Source organism: Lynx canadensis, chromosome D1 (genome assembly GCF_007474595.2).
Source record: "Lynx canadensis isolate LIC74 chromosome D1, mLynCan4.pri.v2, whole genome shotgun sequence".
Classification (NCBI taxonomy): domain Eukaryota; kingdom Metazoa; phylum Chordata; class Mammalia; order Carnivora; family Felidae; genus Lynx; species Lynx canadensis.
The window spans coordinates 85,642,840-85,664,656 of NC_044312.2; the positions used below are offsets into that span (position 1 = coordinate 85,642,840).

At 35.3% G+C, this 21,817-nt stretch overlaps 1 protein-coding gene across 1 annotated transcript in view; it reads right to left on the reverse strand.

Moving 5' to 3' along the window:
- LOC115525350 (doublecortin domain-containing protein 1-like) overlaps window positions 1–17,632 on the reverse strand; it is a 256,343-nt gene extending 238,711 nt beyond the window's left edge. Inside the window, 2 exon segments of the mRNA XM_032594846.1 lie at window positions 9,558–9,728; window positions 17,544–17,632. The gene's annotated coding sequence lies outside the window, so the exon portion shown is untranslated.
- Window positions 17,633–21,817: the final 4,185 nt, after the last annotated feature.

Consider the following 21,817-nt stretch of genomic DNA (forward strand, 5'->3'; position numbering starts at 1 on the left):
GTGATTTCTAATCTCTGCTCTCTGGAACCCTTAGAGGACAACAGTGGGGGTCTGTGGTCCAAGTGGGAGATCAAAACCCGATAAGTGAGTCTGTGGAGGCCGCCACCATCTGGCTTCAAATGGGGTAGATCCTACTTTCATTTATATAGTAGACTCAAAAAAGAATTTTGATCTAAGAAACTATTTTTTTGAAAACCGTCTTAGACTGAAAGAAAGCGCAGCATGCCCTTTCCAAAGAGTAATCTTGAAACAAGGTGGTAAATGAGAACATGGGGTATCTGACCGTCTGAATGGGGGGTTGGGAGGTGGGGGTGGAGGAAAGGCCAACAGAGGCTGAGGGTGGAGAACCTGCACAAGGCCCTTGGAGGCTTCACAGTTCACCTGGAGTGGGCCACATTCCCTCTTTTATGCATTTAAAGTCACCTTTCATTGTGAGGTGAGTGGATGGCTCAGTTGAACAGCAGTTTAGGCTCAGGTCATGATCTCTCCATTTGTGAGTTCAAGCCCCACATTGGGCTTGCTGCTATCACTGTAGAGCCTGCCTCAGATCTTCTGTCCCCCTCTCTCTGCCCCTCCCCCATTTGTGCTCTCTCAAAACTAAACATTAAAAAAATTTTTAAATAAAGTCACATTTCATTGTTTTGTTACAATTTTTTAAAGAGCTTCACTCTCATCCCATTTTCTGTGTCCATGAACAAAGTAAAATTTTCAAAACAAGGTGATGGGCCTATAAAAATTTTCTTTGTATCCAATTACAATCTCACTAAATTTGAGATAAGAAAATGTTCAAAATTATCTAGATGACAGAGGCAAGGCAAATTTGTTTGCCTGTCATGTCCTAAGCTAAGTAATTTCAATAAGCCCTTTATACATGAGGATGTTTCAAGAAGAAATGAAATAAGGATCTCACTTTGTCTAAATTATTAGTGCGTAAATTATATTTAATTGTGATTAAAATATCAGATGTGTAAGTCCTGTCAGTAGTTGGGTATAATATGATATATACCAGAGCTTATTAAATAAAGGTTTTGGAAGTTCCTGGCTCAGTATATTTCTTTTCAAAGAAAATAAGGCCTTTTTAAATGAGGAAAAACAGCCACATCCCCCAAATTATATTTTATTAGGGGGAAAACGAACACTTTTAAGATTAAATATGAGCTAAATCATGAGACGTCCCCAAATTCTCAGTCTCAGAGATCATATTCTCATTTTGGATAGAGTATATGTTTTTAAATGCTATTCAATTTCTTGTTTAAATATATCAACTATGTCTGTAAATTTAATTTTCCCCTTAATAAATGAATAAGTACGCTGGGTAACTAAAACCTATACAAAAGTTTACCATCTTTGGCAGTACATTTTTAATTTAATAAATAATCCATTTTTTATCATAAAACATTATTGAAATTGTAAGTAGAATATTAAGTAGGTGTAAATATATCACTTCATTTGCACTTACTAGAAAATCTGTATTCATTTCTACGTTCAAATGATGAATTGACGCTTAATAATATTCATGGTGAGTTGGGCTAACATAGATGTCAGTGGGTAATCCAGGGGACGGGAGCATATGTAGGAAGAGAATCTCAATGACTTGAGCATCTCAAACACTCTGTGAAAAAAGCTAATTGAGAGGTAAAAACAAATTAACTGCTATGGAGAAGGAACAATCTCCCCGAGAGAGAGAGCGTGCCTACAGCAGTAAGGTTCAGTGGTTGCAATTAGTCGGGTAACTGCTGGGACAGTAATCCAACTCTGGCCTGTGGACTTTCCCTGGCTGACTGCCCACCTGGCAATTCTCTGGGCACCTTCAAGGCTGTCAGGACTGTGCAAGGAAGCTGGTCTCATTACAACCAGCTCTGCATGGGAGCTGATGCCCCAACCAATTGCTCTTCCCTAATTTTGATACAGATGCAGTTTTTCTCTTCAGCAGGTCTAGGAAGATACAATCTTCTGCACACAGATTTACACCTGGCTGCAGATGTCTGTCAGGAAAATAGGCTGAGGTGAATACACTGGCATTTCCGCCCACCCACCACCCCCCCCAACAGTTGAAAGATGAAAGAGAGAGAGACGGAGAGAGGAGGGAAGGGAAGGAAGGAAGGGAAGGGAAGGGAAGGGAAGGGAAGGGAAGGGAAAAGGGAAGGAAGGGGAACGAAAGGGAAAGGAGAATGGAAAGCAGGGTAGGTGAGTGGTTCAATGCTACTGCTAATAGTATCCCATAAAATGTTGGAAGGCCTTCAGAGGATCTCAAGTTTTCTTGCCTTTAAAAGGAGGCAATCAACCACTTGCCTACTATGATAAAATCCACACATTAAAATTGATTATCTTCATACATTTTTGACATTTTGATCACCATTAATGAATGTCCTTTTTTTTTTTTTTTTTAATGTTTATTTATTTGTGAGAGAGGCAGAGACAGGATGCGAGTGGGTTAGGGGCAGAGAGAGGGAGACACAGAATCCAAAGCAGGCTCCAGGCTCTGAGCTGTCAGCACAGAACCCTACACGGGGCTTGAACTCACGAGCTGTGAGATCGTGACCTGAGCCAAAGTCAGATGCTCAACCGACTGAGCCACCCAGGCACCCTGAATGTTCTTAAAATCTTAACAATAACCTTGAATATTCTAATTTTGCCACTCTAGCCACAATTCCTTTGAAAATGAATGTCATCTTGGCATGTTTTGGTATCTGTACTTAACGCATAACCTAAATTTGTTTTTCCATTGTTTATTTTAAATAACGTAGGTGAAATAACACAGCATTCAGGGATTGTAAATACATATAGAAGAAAAGTGGGTTAAACAGAAAGACAAAAATCAAAGGATGTACAATGGAAATAAGGACATAATACACATGCAGGGATGAGACTATTAAAAAAAAATCTTGCCACTATTTTATGGATAACCTCAGTTATTTCCTTCTATTCATTTAATTGTTCCATAGATTCCTAAATATTTAAATAAACTTTCTTTTAATACGTATGGTTAGAAAACTTTAAACTTTTAAAAAATGGCCACCAAATAGAATGTAAATCTCAAATGGATTCATAGTGCTCCTGTGCCACTGGTAGAGCAAATTCCAAATTCAAATATCTAAATCCAAATTCAGATATCCAAAGCACAGGAAAAGCCAGGAAGGTATCACAGATAACAGTAGCATCTTTTCTATTATCAGTCAAATTATCCCATTTTCTAAACAGAAAACAAGCTGATAAACTAGAATGATGAAATTGTAGCAAAAAGCTAAGAAAGCCACACATTAGTCTCATTGTCTTCAAAGGGCATCATATTGCTCTAACTGTATGAAAATAACCGTGGGAATTGGCCCGAGTGTGTTTCCGGCTCCTCTGCATCTTCCCATAGTACTGAGCACAATGCCTTGCAGACAGAGTATGTATTGGATAATGTGCGGATTCACTGCACTAATCATTTAAATCATTTTTTCTTTCTGTCACCGGTAGAAGACAAATTGTTAGATGCTTACCCTACTACCCAGAAGATGAACTAGATGCTGGACAACGATATCTTTTAACAGTAAATCTCTGGAGGTGTCTGGGTGGCTCAGTCGGTTAAGCAGCTGACTCTTGATTTTGGCTCAGGTTCATGATCTCATGGATGGTGAGATCGAGCCTCGCTGTTAGCGCAGAGCCTACTTAGGATTCTCTCTGTCTCTCTTTCTACCCCTCCCTTGTCACGTGCTCTTCCTCTCTCAAAATAAATAAACTTTAAAAAAATTTTTTTAAATAAATCTTAGGGGCGCCTGGGTGGCGCAGTCGGTTAAGCGTCCGACTTCAGCCAGGTCACGATCTCGCGGTCCGTGAGTTCAAGCCCCGCGTCAGGCTCTGGGCTGATGGCTCGGAGCCTGGAGCCTGTTTCGATTCTGTGTCTCCCTCTCTCTCTGCCCCTCCCCCGTTCATGCTCTGTCTCTCTGTCCCAAAAATAAATAAAAAACGTTGGAAAAAAATTTTTTTAAATAAATCTTCAAATGAGCCCTTTACCAAAGCTTAAATTTCTTTATAAGAGAACAATATAACCAAACAGTACACAAATAGAAAGGCTAAATCACAGCCATCAGAATCTTTTTGTTTTGTTTTGGTTTGGTTACTAAAATCCACCATATTCCCTTGCTCACAACCAGAATGGATTAATGTAAAGTTAATGAAGATTTAAGCTTCAGAACCTTACTTGCTCCAGCTCATGAGAGTAATAGAAGTTGCTGGGAGCTACAGAGTGTTATAAGTGGGGAGGAGAAGCCAACAACCTCCCTAGCAATTAAGGGGTATTTCTATGTAAGTATTTCTGAGAAGCTGCCTATAAAAGGTCTCAGAAGAAGACTCTCCAATCCTCCATTAGTTCATTGTGATTTACTTTCTCATTCCATATAAATATCCGCTTTAAGCCCTCATTTTAAAGAGCTTCCTCTCCTCCACTTGTATAAGCTCTAGCCCTCACAGAAATTGGATCTGCCTCTACTGGAAGCAAATGGAAGACAACCCACAGAGCATTATGACCAATTGTGTGTTGAAAAGCACTAATTCTACTGTAAAGACTTCCTGTACCATCTTCCACTTGTTCTCCCCCATGCTGTCTCCCACCCACTCACACATCCCACACTCTTGCTTATCAATTCTCTGTCACAATCACACAACTTCCTTCTAGTTTTTCCACCCACCATCCCTTAAAGCTTTGTTAATACCATTTCCTATCAACCCTTTCTTTCCTGTTCTCCCAGGGAAACACTAACATTTCTGACAGCATCTCCATGGGGACAAAGAAGAGGAGGAGTTGTAAGAAAGAAACAAGACTGGAAAAGCAGAAGTCACTGAGCCATGGCTATAGCAGATGTTTCAAAGTGGCTGGGGGGGAGGCATTGACAGAGGATATAAGGTAAGTAAAGGTTTGGAATAGTAGAAGTTGCTCCCAAAACCTGAAGAACTTCATAAATTATGGTGCACATTGAGTGTGACTACTAAATCAAAAAACAGTAAGAAATTTCATCAACCTAAAAGGTTGCCATGATGTGAAAGCAAGAGAGTCTACCAGAATACAAAAAAACACACACTGTGTTATGAGTATATGGGGCAAATGAGTGCAAATGGAAATGATATGCAAAAGTGAGAATGGTCTTATAACACATAATGTGGTTATAGGTGATGTAACTGTTTCTTAAAACTCCCCTTAATGTTGTTATGTCATGTTTTCAATATTTCTTTTTTTTTTTTTTAACAAGGAACTTTCCCATACAGTGATGGGACATCCAGTTTAGTTGTTCTCTGTCCTTTGTCTTTTATGTTCATTTAAACTCGATACTATTATGCCATGTAATTGCAAAATGGGACTGAGGCAATATGGAACACAGGAAGAGTGTGTCCTTTAGAGAGGTGACCTGCTAGTATTAAGATCTAGCCAAAAGCTGCTATTTGTAATTATCAGTGAGAGATATGATGAGGATGAGAACCTTAGTGAAGAGGTAAAGACACCACATACAATATGAAAAGCACCCAGGGGATTTTGAATCACACCTGGCCTTTAGACCATCATTGAGAGCCTCTGCTTCTAGAAGATGATGACAACTACAATTCAATTATTTTGTACACACACATTATTATTTTGTACACACACATGTATGTATATAAACATAGATGTATAATATATTTAAATGTATATATAAACATGAGAGGTATAATATGTATAATATAAGTAAATATTATTTATATTCATAATAAATAAATATATTTATAATAAATAAATAAATAATTTTATTTAAAATTAATTTATTTAAATTAAAATTATTTAAATTTATCCTATTTAAATTTTACTAAAAATAAGTAAAATAAATATTTATAGTAAATAAATATATTTATATATAACAAATATGTTTATATGAATAAAATATATATATAAATAAATATACATATAACTATAAATAGTCAACAGAGTGATAGTTCATCAAAGAGAGAAAATTAGAAAGATGATCATCCTAATTTATTGTATTAATCAGGTACTTTTCTATGATCAAAAATGGATAGAAAAGGGGAATTTTTTTTTATTATTTTTTATTATTTTTTACTAGCACTAGACTTTGATTTATAATAGAAAACATATTTGCTTATGGATATATCATCTAACACTCTGCATAGGTCATGTCATAAGGTGAGATAGTTATTCATAACCAGAAAATATATGGTCTTGGCCACAGTAACTCAGAGGTAACTGGGTTAGAGAATGTGCTCCAAGTAAGGGCAGCTCATCCACACCCCATGGAAAATTAGAGTTCAGCCAGGCAACTGACATGAATGATTCTGGAATTAACTAAGGATGGTATGCTGTGGGCTTTTGTTCAAATCTCTTCAGTCGAAATTAGCAAATTCTCCCTAGTTAAGAGGAAGTACAGGAATATGCCTCAATTCTAAGATTTGCAATTCTGAATATTTGGGATATACTTTGCTAATCCATTTTTTTCTCTCCTTTCTGGCTGTTTCAGACATAAGAACTGGCTTAGCAAACTACATATCTCAGTTTCTTTCCCATCAGTCCAAACATCTACTTCCAACAATTTTGAGTTACTACAAGCCATCACTGAATATAAACTTTGGAAGAGATGCACAGTAGCAGACCATTATATAGTGTTTCTACTATACAGACATGATAGCATAAATAACTTCAAGGAGAATAGGTACTAGCAAAATGTATTAAAATAATTAGGAAGTGAAGACTATCACCTTTAAAAATTTTTTTATTGTTATTCATTTTGAGAGACAGACAGAGACAGAGTATGAGCGGGGGAGGGGCAGAGAGAGAGGGAGACACAGAATCCAAAGCAGGCTCCAGGCTCCAAGCTGTTAGCACAGAGCCCAACCTGGGCTCGAACTCACGGACCATAAAATCATGACCTGAGCCAAAGTTGGATGCTTAACAACTGGCTCACCCAGGCGCCCCTATTACCTTTCCTTAGGTGTGACCTATTTAATTGTAAGTTTATATAATTTTAAAAAATTAAGTTTATTTATTTATTTTTGAGAAAGAGACAGAGAGAGCAAGTGGGGGAGGGCAGAGAGAGCATCCCAAGCAGGCTCCACACTGGCAGCACAGAGCCCGATGGGGGGGCTCAAACTCACAAACTATGAGATCATGACCTGAGCCAAAACCAAGAGTTGGACACTTAACCAACTGAGCCATCCAGGTACCCAGTTTATATAATTTTTAATTATGGCTGTATTTAACAACTGGCTGACAAAATTTCTGAAAGTTTAACAATCAGCAATCTCAGACCAGTAGAAGCAAGATTCAGCTTACCAAACCAATTAAATCAAAAACCTCTGGAGATGGGGGCATTGATTTTTTTTTAAACGTCTCTAAATGATTCTAATATGACAGCCAAGATTGAAAGACCAGTGGTCTGTGCTAAAGCCTGAGGATGCAGCTGATGCCCAGGTTTCTTGGAATATGGGGAAAGGAATTTATTCCCTAAGAGAAACTGGATGTTCCCAAGGTAAAAACTGGGGCAAAAGGAGAGAAGCTGAGTAGCTCATGGGAAAAAGAATAATAGAGATGGAGAACACTTAGAGAAGGGAGAGAGAACTCAGATAAGACTAGGTGACCGACCATCTGTTTTGCCTCGGGACTGAGAGGTTCCTGGATGTGAAGGTTTCAGTGCTACAACCAGGAAAGTCATGGACATATGAGAGGTGGCATTGGATTTTTTCATTTTAATTAGTTTTTATTAATTTAAATTTAAATAGCTACATGTGGCTCATGGGTACCGTACTGAACAGCACAGTGAGTCTAACCAAACACAAGAAGATGGTTTCTTTGCATATATACATTTCTTCTTCTGTTTGCTAGTATGGAAAGAATTTTAAAGCATATTAAAAGAGAAGTATATGAGAGTAGTAGCTCAGATCCTAAAGTTAAATATTTGCTATCAAGCCCATGTGCTAATGTGAATAACTATCACCAATGTGATAAAAATTATTCAGAAATAGGGGCACCTGGGTGGCTCTGTTGGTTAAGTGTCCTACTCTTGATATTGGCTCAGGTCATGATCTCATGGTTCAAGAAATCGAGCCCTGCATCTGGCTCAGTAAGTGCAGAGCCTGCTTGGGATTCTTTCTCTCCCTCTCCCTCTCCCTATCTCTCTCCCCTATCTCTCTCTCTCTCTCCCTCCCTCCCACTCAAATAAATAAATAAACTTTAGAAAAAATTCAGAAATATGGAACAAACCTGTGAGGGGGAAAAAACACTTTCATTTTTTTCCAGGACATATGATAGTTGCTGATACAAATGAGTGGGAATAAATGTTAAGGCAACCACGCTCCCTCACCTAGTTCCTGTCTTAATCAATAGCAAGTACTTTGCAAAATGCTGGAATAGATCTGCAACCAGGTCAGAAGTCTGGAAAAGAAGAATGCTACTGTACTATGGGAATCCTGACCTTGATGTTTTAAGCATCGCTTCCTAAACCTTTAGCTGACTAGTACAGATTATGGAAAATAAATTTTGTTTATTGTGTAATTACGTTTCCCCAAAGGTCAATTTTTGCGTGGTAATATTCTCATTCCAAATGCAAACATGTAAATGTCATTGAAAAAGTTATAGATAGAAAATAAAATGCTCATAATTACAATATAAAGTTTATATTTGTTGAATAACTGAACTTAAGAAGAAGAATTATAGAGATAAAGGCTGATAGAAATATAATTACTTTGAATGCTATCACATTCAAAGCTAAATATAAACAAAGAAAATGATGAGTCGTAATGGTCATTACTTAGATGGAAAAGGGCATCTGTTGAGTAATTCAAATTTTTTTTTCTTGAAATGTGGGATATGAAATTATAGAACAATTGACAGACTTAACATGGACACTCGATTATGATAAAGAAAAGTATTTAAATTCCTTAAGCTTTCAGTACCTGATCCACTTTAGTAAAGTATGAGTTACTCTTTTTCTCTTCGAAAGATGTAATAACAAAAGGTAGCCTAGGACATTTAGCCATCTTGTCCTGACAAATAACCAATTCACCTTTTTTCCCAGTATATTCTTAAGTATTGATTTTACCAAGTGAACTCAGACATGTGTCACACTTATCCAATACAGATCCTTTTCCTTGGAAATGTAGTTTGAACATCAATCAGTCACCTGGCCTTTCACCTCTAATTCCTATTGCCACTGTCTGTCAATTATTAAAGCCTTGCCTATTTCTCTAAATAAGCTATTTTTTTAACTGAAACACATATTGACTCCTGTTAAAAATATATGTTTCTTGGAAAGGTATTCAATGTTCACATGACTAAATTTCTTCATTAAAATTACTTTCTCGAGTTGGAAAAACTACTTAAGCTTATAAATCCACTTTTCAAAGGCCTCTAGGTATTTTCTTTTAAAACATACTACCTGAATGGTAATATTAGCACTTGTAAGCCAAACTCCAGTTTGAGAAAGACAATATTAAAAGAAATTCAAGCTGAGTGGCATTGTTAGAAGGGTCTTCAAATGGTGCAGAGTGTTTTTGTCTCTAGCTGAACCCAGCGAGAGTTATAGAATGACACCCACCTTGAGCTGCAGGCCTCCCGGGATAAGAGTGTTTGCTGGAAGGCTTTTAATGTGTTGGTAGACATAAGAGGAGAATTGCTCCTGCTCAGCCTGTAATTGGGGGCCAAGTTTTGAGAGATGACCTCTGTTGCTTTTGATAGCTGTCTGCAATTCATCAATCAGCCTGCTCACCTGAAGGGGTTAAATTACAAGAGTTGTTAGCAAGAAGTAATTGTTGATGTCACACCTATTAGATTTTTGAGTACCTAGTTTGATGGGAGGAAAAATGACTTCAAAACAAGAATTTGAGTATAGATCCACCTTCAAGTAAAGATAACAGAAAAGATATGCATTCTTCCATCGACTAATTTTATTTATGAGAAAATTTATAACCTTTGCACTTCAGGTAGCCATTTACAATCACGGAATGAAAAATGTTTCTGTATATGAAAAGAAACATGCTTCTGAAAAGTTTGCAAAGGACTTCTAAACTGATTAACAAAATAAAATCTTCCTAAGACTTCAATTATTCCCAACTACGTACCAATGACAATATTTAATTTTATTATATGAACACTGTGTTATATAGATTTATGTTTTCTCTAATGGACTGGATTCTTACACAAACACTAGTTGACATATGGTAGTGACCAAAAGAGACTAAAAGCTTAAATCCACTTTATCTATGAATCTTTGAAGTGATTAAATTAGACTCATTTAGAATTTTGAATGACTCTGAATAGAGCAGGGTCTATTTGAAATATTGGGTTAAAAATCATGGCTCTTCCCATTTACTGACTGAGAGACAATGAACAGGTAATAAAACCCTCATCTGTAATGAAGAATAATACCAGCCTTACCATATTAGGAATTAAATGAGATTACAGAATGAACAATACAATGTCTAACTTATAGTAGGTGCCTAATGCACATTATATTATTATAGTTCTTCTTTTTTAAATCTAGGTAATTTCTGAACATCAAGTTTTGGTTCTTTTTCTTGGTGTATCTTTCCTATCCCTAACCTACTTCACATAATGCAGATAAAAATTTGAAACTATTTGCTGCATAGATTCTCTATCTCACTTCAATGTCCATAGTGAACAAAGGGAAATTGTTCTCCAAGAGGCTCCCTCATCCTCTTTCTCTCTCTTTCAACTGAAAATATTGTATTTGCCCCAGTCTGTACTCCAACTCTGATGTTATATTCATGATTTCTATCCCTTCTGCAGAGGATTTCTGAGAAGTCAATGAAAACAAGTTTGTACTATCATCCATATAACTTGAATATTAATTTTTCTATTCTATGTAGTTATTTCAAGATTGCATACGGTTTTTTATAAGTATATATAAACACTTCAGTTACATTTAACTTTTTTCAAGAACTTTAGAAGCATTATATGCATATGAACAAGCTAATTTAAATGATTCCCATTTTTCTTTGGTCTTTCATACCTCTCTTATTTGTCCCAATGTCATCAATTATCTACTTCTTTTGAAGAAACCTTCTTTTAAATAAAGAATTTGCAAACTTTTTCTCTAAAAGGGACAGATAATAAATATTTTTAGCTTCATGGGCCATAGTCTCCATCAAAACTATTCGAACCTGCAGTTGTACTTTGACAGTAGTCACAGACAACATGTAAATAAATAGTCATGACTGTATTCCAATAACACTTTTTCTTAAGTTTATTTATTTATTTTGAGGGACAGAGCATGAGCATGGAAGGAGCAGAGAGAGAGCGAGAGAGAGAATCCCAAGCGGGCTCCATACTGTGAGCACAGAGCCAGACACCAGGCTTGAACTCACAAACCTTGAGATCATGACCTGAGCTGAAATCAAGAGTCAGAGGCTAAACCAACTGAGCCATCCAGGCTCCTCTTCAATAACAGTTTATTTAGAAAACTAATCAATGGGCTGGATTTGGCCCTACAGCTGTAGTTTGCCAACCCTTCTTCCAAATTCATATATTCCTTCTCCTACCTTCCCTTTTGTATAAGTAATACCTGGTCCATGCCCTCATCTCCTCATCCTCTCTTCCTACTTGAATTACCAAAACAAGTGAGTTTTGAGTGGTCTACTGAGTGGTCTCTCCACCTCAAATTCATCCTGCCACCTCCACAAAATTAATCTACCTTCAATAGCATATTGAAACTTCCAGTTACTTCCCCAGATTCCTCAGCATGGTATTCAAGATTAAAGATCTATTTTCTGGAGCGAATTTCTCTGCTTTTCCATAGTACTGTTAACTCTATTATAAAGTTGTAACATTTAAAATATAGAGATGATAAATGATCCAATGTCAGTCAGTTTCCAGGCTTGTTTTCATATACTACCCTTCAGAATTATCATCAAAAATGATGGATAATAATATGTATCATACCAAAATTAGAGACCAAAACAGGCCAAATGACTTGCTCTTATAGTTATCTGACAAAATTTAAATCCAAGAACCAAAGCCCTTAAATACAAAGACTCCAGATGCCGTTTCTCCAAAGCACTGATCCTCTCTGAACCTAGCCCTAACCCCAGCTGGGCTCATATGACTGAAATCATATGAATCAAAATCATATGAATCAAAATTATTTCAAATTATTGAAATCAAATGATTCAAAAAGACATAATTTATGTAGTCTTTAAAGTATACTAAGTATCATTTAATGTATAAGGCTAGTCAGTAATACTGCTCTCTTCAGTTTTTTTTACTATATTTTGTATTACAGAAAACCACCAAAAAAGAAGAAGAAGAAGAAGAAGAAGAAGAAGAAGAAGAAGAAGAAGAAGAAAGGGAGGAGGAGGAAAAGAAGGAGGAGGAGGAAGAGGAGGAAGAGGAGGAGGAAGAAGAAGAATTATTATTATTATTTCAGGCTTTGATTTGAGAACATTTTTATACATGACTGGTTTTACTGTCACAATCCATAGCCTTTCACAGATAGGGGATTTCATGTGACATCAGAAATCAACCAACCATACAATTGGTGATGTCATTTGCATCCTAAAGGGCTATTGGTTAGAGCCTTAAAAGTTTCATTTCCTATGAATCCTTTGTTGCTTCAAAAAATGTCTCTATCATTTTTGCTACTTCAATTGTTCCATGATTATCTGTTAATGTATATATAATTATACCAATTATCACCTGTTTTTTTAATAAGTTAAAGCTATGAAATAAGATGTCCTAGCAAAAATTAACATATATTAAACATATGAGAAAACATATCAAGAATCTTGCCACTGACATTTTGATAAAATTTCCATCCAATTTTACAAAAACTTTGTTTCTTTACATATTCATAATGTCTTTAAGATATGCTCAAAGTGCTACATTTTGTTTTCAGTTATTGTGATAACATATTACCCTTAAAGACAACCTTACACATGAAATAACTCATATACCAAAAATTGGATAAGTAATACAATAATCCTGAATTATTTTACATAATATGATTTTTTTTTCAAATCACAGATGTTGCTAGAAGGGGAAAAATGCTCTTTAAAATTCCTCATCATGAATCTTTTTTTCCTGCAAATCCGTTTTTTTTCTCTCTCTCTCTACAAAGGCAATGTGAATAGGGGTAAAAGGAGACAAAACTTGACCTTTTGTGATCCCAGCATTAATGGGTCTGTTCATAATTCAATCTATGTGTGTGTGGGAGCATCCATGTGGAAACATAGAGGCCTGAGAGACATAAAGCCTTTCCCTTTAAACATTATCTGACCCTATCAGTCCCATTCACAAAAGAAGGCTTACGTATGCATATGTTGAAATAATGCACCATCTCATTGTGCAGCAGAAAGCCTACACATTCTACTCTTCATTCTCCGTGGAAATGCAGCACGGAAGTGACACTTGTACAGAATTTGGGAGAGGGACAAATGAGCAGAAGGTAGCAAAAAAAATATGACTATTCGATGAGGAAAAGACCAAACTTCTGAAAGAATGCAAATGCACACCTGTCTATAAACATACACAGAGGTTTTTGCTTAAAAACGTACATTAGGTAGTTTGGTCATGTTTTTATGACACATTCATGTAACTCTTGAATTTATTAAATTCTTGAAATGATGTAGATGATTTAGATTTAGATTTTGGCACAAAATAGTATTCTGCTCCTAATCATTCTAAAACGTATGCATATTGAAGTTGTATGTTCTGAACTATACATTCTGTACATTGTAGTTTGGCTATTATGAATGAGGTTTTGAGGATCTCCTCGTTTTTCTAATGATGAGTTCAGCTGTTTGCCTGATTGCTATGTGCCCATGAGTCCATTTATGTTAGTAAGGAGGACTCCAGAGAACTTTGCACTAAATTATCACTTGAAATCAGCACAAAGGGCTGCAGCCTCTATGCAAGGAATGTCATCTTGGCATACAATACATGGGGGGGGGGGGGTGGTCTCCAAGCTAGGTTAGTGCTTAAACTTAAGAACAAGAAACTTTCTAATTTATGACATAATTAAGAAGAACCAGAAAGGGGACAGGGAGATGAAAATGGGTATTTTAAATTTCTTAAAATCTCTTCTTGATTTCAGGCCCAAGGACACAGTGTTTTCCAGGTTAAAAAGAACCATAACCCAGACTTGATGAACAAAGACTAGAAAAGACATGAGAGCCTATGAGAAAAGTAAGGTATCTCTTGATTTAGAAGGATGGGTTGCAGTGTAGCTACAAGAGAACTTGAGGTGTGCACCATTTCTTACTCATACCGCTTCAAATGCTCCCAACTTTTTTTTTTTTTTTAATGTTTATTTATTTTTGAGACAGAGAGAGACAGCATGAACGGGGGAGGGTCAGAGAGAGGGAGACACAGAATCCGAAACAGGCTCCAGGCTCTGAGCTGTCAGCACAGAGCCGGACGCGGGGCTTGAACTCACCAACCGCGAGATCATGACCTGAGCCGAAGTCAGCCACCCAACCGACTGAGCCACCCAGGCGCCCCAAATGCTCCCAACTTTTTAATAGTTTCCAGAACCCTTCTGAAATGGAAAATATCTTGGAAGAAGACTTATCTTGTTTCCAGCCAGAGGGCCCTTCTGTGTGCTGCTTTTAAGCCTATTCAAGAGTCTGACATCCCCATCCACTCATAGAGGAAGGAGCCATTAAAACAGAGACATTTAAAAAATTTTTGTTTCCAACGTACTTAACATATAGTGTTATATTAGCTACAGGTGTATAATATAGTAATGCTACCATTCCATATATTACTCAGTGCTCATCAGAAGTGTACTCTGATTCCCCTTCACCTAAAATAGATATTTCTAATGTCTTTATAAGGCTATGTTGATGGCAACAAGAATAACGTCAGCTACACCTTTTGAGGAAGGTATGAGAATATGCCTCATAGGCTTCTAACGACAGGAGTATAATGAACCAAGAGTCCCAGATACTGTGCTCTGAAATCCATTGCCAGGTTGATACCAATGGCTGAGGATACTGAAGCAGGTCTAACTCAGGGAGTCATAGGACTCCTCTGAAGGACAGCTTTAGGTCAAGGATACACCATCAGCTTCACCGCTGTGAAGCTTAGTCATTCCTAAGACTGCACCGCTGTCTAAGATGTTTCCATCTAGTCTGCCCTTGCCTCTCTCCTTCACTTGAGTTCAAGCCTGCATTTCAGTCTGATAGGTCTTGCAGCCTTACCCAGAGTTCTCCCCATTTCTCTCAAAGACATTTCTTCTAATACAATACATACACATCTAGTCCTATCTTGGTATTTATTTTTCAGAGAACCTGGAATAACTTTTAAACCAACAATAACAAATTGCATGCATATTTCTAATAAATCATTTCCAAAAAATTAGTCTAACATGTAACATCGCCTCAAAGTAGTCTTATGATACATACATTATTTCTAGGTTTAATGTGGAAAAATTACATGAAATAAAACAAGGTTTTAAGATAAAACTATAGGCAGCAGAAATGTAAATCTCGGATTTTATGATGTTTAGTTTGGATTTTGAACTATATCTAGAAATAAAATATTTTTGTAAAAAATAAACTGTGGGCAAAATAAATTTTGAAGTAATTCTCCCCCTTCCCAACATTTTCATTTCTCTTCACTACCATGATTTCACACTTCTGAATATGAATTAGGGTCAAAACTTGACAGCACTCACTTTTTCTAACCAAACACTAGAAATTACACATCATAATTAATATAATCACTTTCAAAGTAATAACATAGAAATTATTACCATAGCCTATAGGATATATTTAGAGACTATTACATACACACCCACACATATACTCACAAAACAGACAAAATATATTCCCTTTCCTGCATATTTGATTTTTTAAGCAAACAGAAGGCATTTGAAGCCATAGCTGATCAAGCAAATATGGGGCCAAATAACGTATCGTACATGAAGAACACTAAAGTATATAGGTATTAAGTAAGCATTAAGATGATAATAAAGAAGAAATAGCAAATAAACATGAATACTGTTGGATTTTCCAGAAAAGATCATTTTCATTTCCAGTGTGGCTAACAAGGTGGCATTTGAAATGATATATTTAGCATAATGATAATTTTCCTGGGCCGCTTCAAGTTTTCAGTTCCAATGAAATTATAGACTTGCATAAAATATCAAAAAAATAATTACAATACTTAAAAGGCAGAAAATATCTATCTGTTCATTCTTTTAGGTGTTTTATATTTATCTCTAATAATAATTTGTCATTGTGTTACATCACATTATAGATGTAATTTTAATGCTACTAAGTAGAGAAATTTATTTGTATTTCTTAAAGTTTACCATATCAAGATACATGATAGATTCAATTTAAATTACTATAAAACATGTAATAAAACTCTCCACCTGGGATAAAACATTTCCAAATGAATAGAGCATAATATTTTAAAATTTGTAACTAAAAAATCTAGTCTTTTAACTTGTTAATATTAAGTAGAATGAGTGAGAACTGTAACTTAAATCTATACAATTGTTATTTGCTACATCTAGAAACTATTCAAGTTGAATATTTCTTATGAAATATTCTCTACTGAGATTACCAATCTATACTTACAATATAGTCTTTAATAATGGACATATGCAAGTCCCAAATATTAATTTGAATCTCTAATTCAAAGACTTGAATTCTCTGAGGAAAATGTGATGCATTGTACCTGTTCATTTTTTGTAAAATGCATAGTTAGCTGGACAGATGCAATCACAATGATAAGAAAATATTAAAACCCCAAAGCTTGGATAGATTTCTTTGCCAAAATGTCAAAAGAGAATGACATGAAAATTTAATTTTCATATATTCACATTACCTTATTCTTTAAGTTGATTATGATTTTATTTACTGACAGTGGTACATGGGAATTAGCAAATTCATGATCTCTCCTCAGAAAGAGTAAATGGTTTTGCATTCCAGGAAACTACATGAAAATCATTTTCCCCTTTTGTCTAACACCAATTTTGTATTATTATTTCATTTATGGAATATGCTGTCAACTTCACAGCATGAGCTTTGGAGAGAAGGTTTGCTTTAATAGTTCTTCATTATAATATTGCCTACAGAATCTTATGATTAGCTCATTTAAGCTTGACATTTGAAAACTACAGTTTTTCCTTGCTAGGAGATAACATTGTTAGCATTTCTAAAATTCAGAACAATAACTCCATTCCTAGAAACTCAGAAAATAAAAATAATATTTGGTACTTATTCAAAGTTTAATAAAATCTTAACCTTTTCCCTATGTTAGCATGTGTTAGTTATAATTTACAGATTCAACTTGCATGTAATAATTTCCCAATTTATGAGAAAGTTGTCAGAAGTATTTTCAAAAAATTACAATATTTATTCTTTCAACCATATAATTATTTTTCAAGCTGCCTAGATCAATAAATTGCTTCCAGTTTTGACCAATTTTTTTTCCATTTTGTTGCTATCAGATAACTATAGCTGGTTCACCATCAGAACCAAGTAAAATATGTCTTAATTTTAAAATGAGCACTCATTATAGTTTTGTCATACAGCTTAAAAAGTAAGTTACTTACTTCTTCTTGTGCCTTATGGTGTTCCTTCGCTGTTATTGAAAGAATTACTTTTTTGGTAATTTTCTCTTTCTGTTCATCTATAGCCAGGTTCAACTAGGAAAAAAATAAATAAATCACATGAAAACAGGCACCTACTGACACCTAACTGCAACATTTATTCAAACAACCAATTTAATATAATCATGGAAGGTAATTTCAAACTAATTTGGCCCATACTTATATGAAAATGAACCCCATTTAGATTAAGTTGAAAGTTCATTTTTATATTTAAAGCATTTAACACTGAATCTTTCACTTCCATTTTTATTGTTTTTAAGTTTACTAAAATATGATTTGGGAGAGGATCCTTAATTGCAGACATTTGATGAATACTTTTTAAAAGTATTTTATCAAAATGAGCATAGCAATTTTTTTATTAGGCTGATAGTTTCCTATTACAATTTTTCATTGCCAGTAGGGAATAAATTGGCTGCTGTTAGATCAGAATAAAAATTCAGGAACATAAACCAAAAGCAAACATCAATTCAAACACTCTAGAACAGTTCAAAATGACTTATAGTATTTCATGACAAAAAATAGTGTATCTTAAATACCTGAACAGTTACCTACAACCACTTACAAAGGCAGATAAAGGTCTACTATTGCTGCTAACCCATATGTTATGAAAAGGTGAATGTGTCCATTCTGTATTTCTTTATAAATAATCCCCATTGAAACAGAAGCTATTTTCAATGAAAGGAAAAAGCTGAACTAACACAATAATATTCACTCAGCAAACTGGTATTAATAGAAAGAAAGAAACAGCCTAATACAAAAACTTGTGAATTGGAATATTTAACAACTCTCAAGGAAGGAACTTGCCATGTTGTATCTCTTTGTTGAGGACTAAGAATGAATAATGGCCATGCTTTTGTTTTGTTTTGCTTGTTTTGTTAATGTTGCTTTAATTCGTGTTTCTCAGTTGTATACTTGGAAAATAATGTTTGAGTTAACATGAATCTTTAATCCATACCTTGCTTCAAAACCCATATACTTGAGATAAAACAGGGGTGGGAATCAATAATACAGTTTCCTCAATCTAGTTATGGATATATGCTACAAGAATAGTATCAAAACTGTGAACTCTTCATCCAATGACAGGTAATATAGCTCAGTATATCCTAGATTCTGTCCTGGTAGAGGGGAAAAGCCCAGGAATCCTTAGGTGATTTTGATGATCACCCTAGACAAGGAGTTGACAAACACGTCTGTAAAGGGCCAGAGACTAAATACTTTAGGCTTGGGTGGTAGGGCATACAGTCTCTGTTGCAATTGCTCAACTCTGCCTTTGTAGCATGAAATAGACAACACATAAGGGAATGAATGTAGCTATGCCTCAGTAAAACTTAAAAAACAGACAAAAAGAGGCAGGCTGAATTTGCTCAGCAGGCAACATTTGCTGATCCCTGTCCTAGATTGAGAACCGCTAAAAACAAGTTTGTTACAGAATAATCATCATGTAATATACAACATGATGACTACAGTTAACAATGCTGAATGGTATATCTGAAAGTTGTTAAAAGAGTAGATCCTAAGAGTTCTCATCACAAGGAAAAAACACGGTGTTTTTCTTGTGTGTGTGTGTGTGTGTGTGTGTGTGTGCGCGCCTAATAGGATGATGGATGTTAACTAAACTTCTTGTGGTAATCATTTCACAATATATATGAAAGTCAAGTCATTATGCTATATACCTTAAACTTATACAGTGCTCTAAGTCAATTACATCTCAATTAAACTGGAAAAAAATCATTATGTGAAATTATTCTTAGGATCACTTTCCCCAAAGAATATTTTTTCCTGTACTGAAGTAATATAAAAACATAATATTAAAAAAAGTCAAATATATACCTCATGGAAGCCTGTGTGTAAGTGGTGGCACAATATAGTTGTGTCAAGTCTCCATGGCTATTTCTTAATGGGGGGATTCTCATCTCAGGGAGAGATGGGTGAAGAAGAAGGACTGGGAAATATTCACCAAGCTCATCCATTTCTTACAAATTTAATTTCCAAATGCACAAACATTGAGAGCAGATCTTTTTTTGCAGGAAAGCAAAACACAACAAAAACAGAGCTACTAAACTCTTTGGTGCCCCAGCAGTAAGTCAGATTTTAATGAGGTTTCCCAGGGGCATGACATTTAAAACTGCTTCCACATAACTCTTTAAAAGGTGGGAATTTTTTTACCTTCGAAAGCACCACAGTTGGAAAAATCACCTCCATTCTAATATTCAACTTCTGAAGAAGCACTATACCAATCTACATAAGCTGAACACTAAACCTATCAACATTATTGGAAAACATCATATGCATACCAAATAGAGAATCCAGTAAGATATTGAGAAATGAATAGTTAACAAAATATAAAGATACACACACGGGCCTTTCCTGGAAACAGACCAGCCATTCCAAAAGAGATTTTAATACAATCATCTAGAGAAAATTATTGAAAGTAAAAAGTCAAATTCAGAGAGTGCATTTTCCCCATAAGGTATAAGTAATATGCAGTGCTGGGGTGCCTGGGTGGCTCAGCTCAGTCATCTGGCTCCTGATTTTGGTTCAGGTCATGATCTCATGGTTCATAAGTTCGAGCCCCGCATCAGGCTCTGCGCTGACCGTGAGGAGCCTTTTTGGAATTTCTCTCCCTCTCTCTGCCCCTCCCCTGCTCATGCTGCCTCTCTCTTTCTCTCAAAATAAATAAATAGAAACTTAAATTTTTTTTTAAATATTCAGTGCTAATAGCATCTTTTCTTCAAGACCCATGTCATGACAACAATCACAGGATTTTTCTCTCCTGTCACTTTGGAGGAGGAGATCTTGTTTCTTCATTATGACAAAACCGCATGCTTTTGATTCACTGTTCTCATCTAAAACGTATGAAATAATTTTTGTCAATGGGTTATATATTTCTGAGGCTAATTTTTCATATGTAAAGAGGGTAGAAACTTCAAATTAAAAATAAAAAAAAGGATATTGTCCTAAGTGAAATAAGTCAGAGAAAGACAAATACCATATGATCTTATTTATATGTTTAATATTAACCCCCCTCCAAAAAAAATATTGAGCTCATAGATAGAACAGATTGCTGATTGCCAGGGGAAGGTGTGGAAGGTGGGTGAAACAAGTAAAGAGGGTCAAATGGTAAACATTTCCAGCTCTAAAATAAATATGTCATGGGGATGTAATGTATAGCATGAGAACTATAGTTAATAATACTATATTGCATATTTGAAAATTGCTTAGAGAGTAAATCTTAAAAATTCTCATTATACACACAAAAAAATTATAACCTTATATGGTGACAGATGTTAACTAAACTTATTGTGGTAATTTTGCAATATATACAAATATCAAATCATTTTGTTGTACACCTGAAACTAATATAATGTTATATGTCAATTATACCTCAATAAAAAAAATAAACAGAATGATGGCTAAAATTTGTATGTAACTATGAAAAACCAAGTCTCTACCAAATAAGGCAGTGAGAAACACTTTGTTCTAACTGTATCTTACCCTTTTTAAATGTAAGAAAACATCCTTAAATATTCATTGTGTACATCAAAATCTAAAGCTAAATAGGAAGGTTTAATTTACCATTTTTGTCAGGTGTTGTTGCTAAGATTTTAAAAATATGTAACAAATATTAGCTGTCCAAAATTAGGTTAAAGTTGGTCTCATTAATACTAATGGTAACCATACTAGAACAATCAAGAGACTAGTGAAAGACAGTAGCAGAAATGGAAAAAAACAAGAAACATAATGTCTCTGTCAAATAAAACTGAACAGAAAATGCTTCAAAAAAAGTCCTCTGGTTAGAGAAACAAGACTAAAAAGAAGTAAGTTTACCTTAGCCTGTTCAGGAATTAAGAAAAAAGTCCACAGAACTATACCTGAAGCAACAGGTTTCAATGAAATGATTCCCAATGACTTTTACCTTTCTGACTATATTTTATATAAAACTATTAATGCTAAGGTAGCAGGCATTATATTTTCTCTAAAGTCCTAAAGGGTCATAATTTGGTAATATATAGTTCTATATAACATATATAGCCTGTTGTGACTATAATAAAAAGTGCTATTAATTTGAGGAATTCTTCAAACATTTGCTGGTTCAGGAAGCTCAACTATGGGCATCCTAGAGAGGACAACAGATTCAAGACCTCCTTCTGGAGAAATACAGACAAAGCAGCAGTGATCTTTTGTGTGTGTCATTAACAGTACACGGCTTTTCTTGT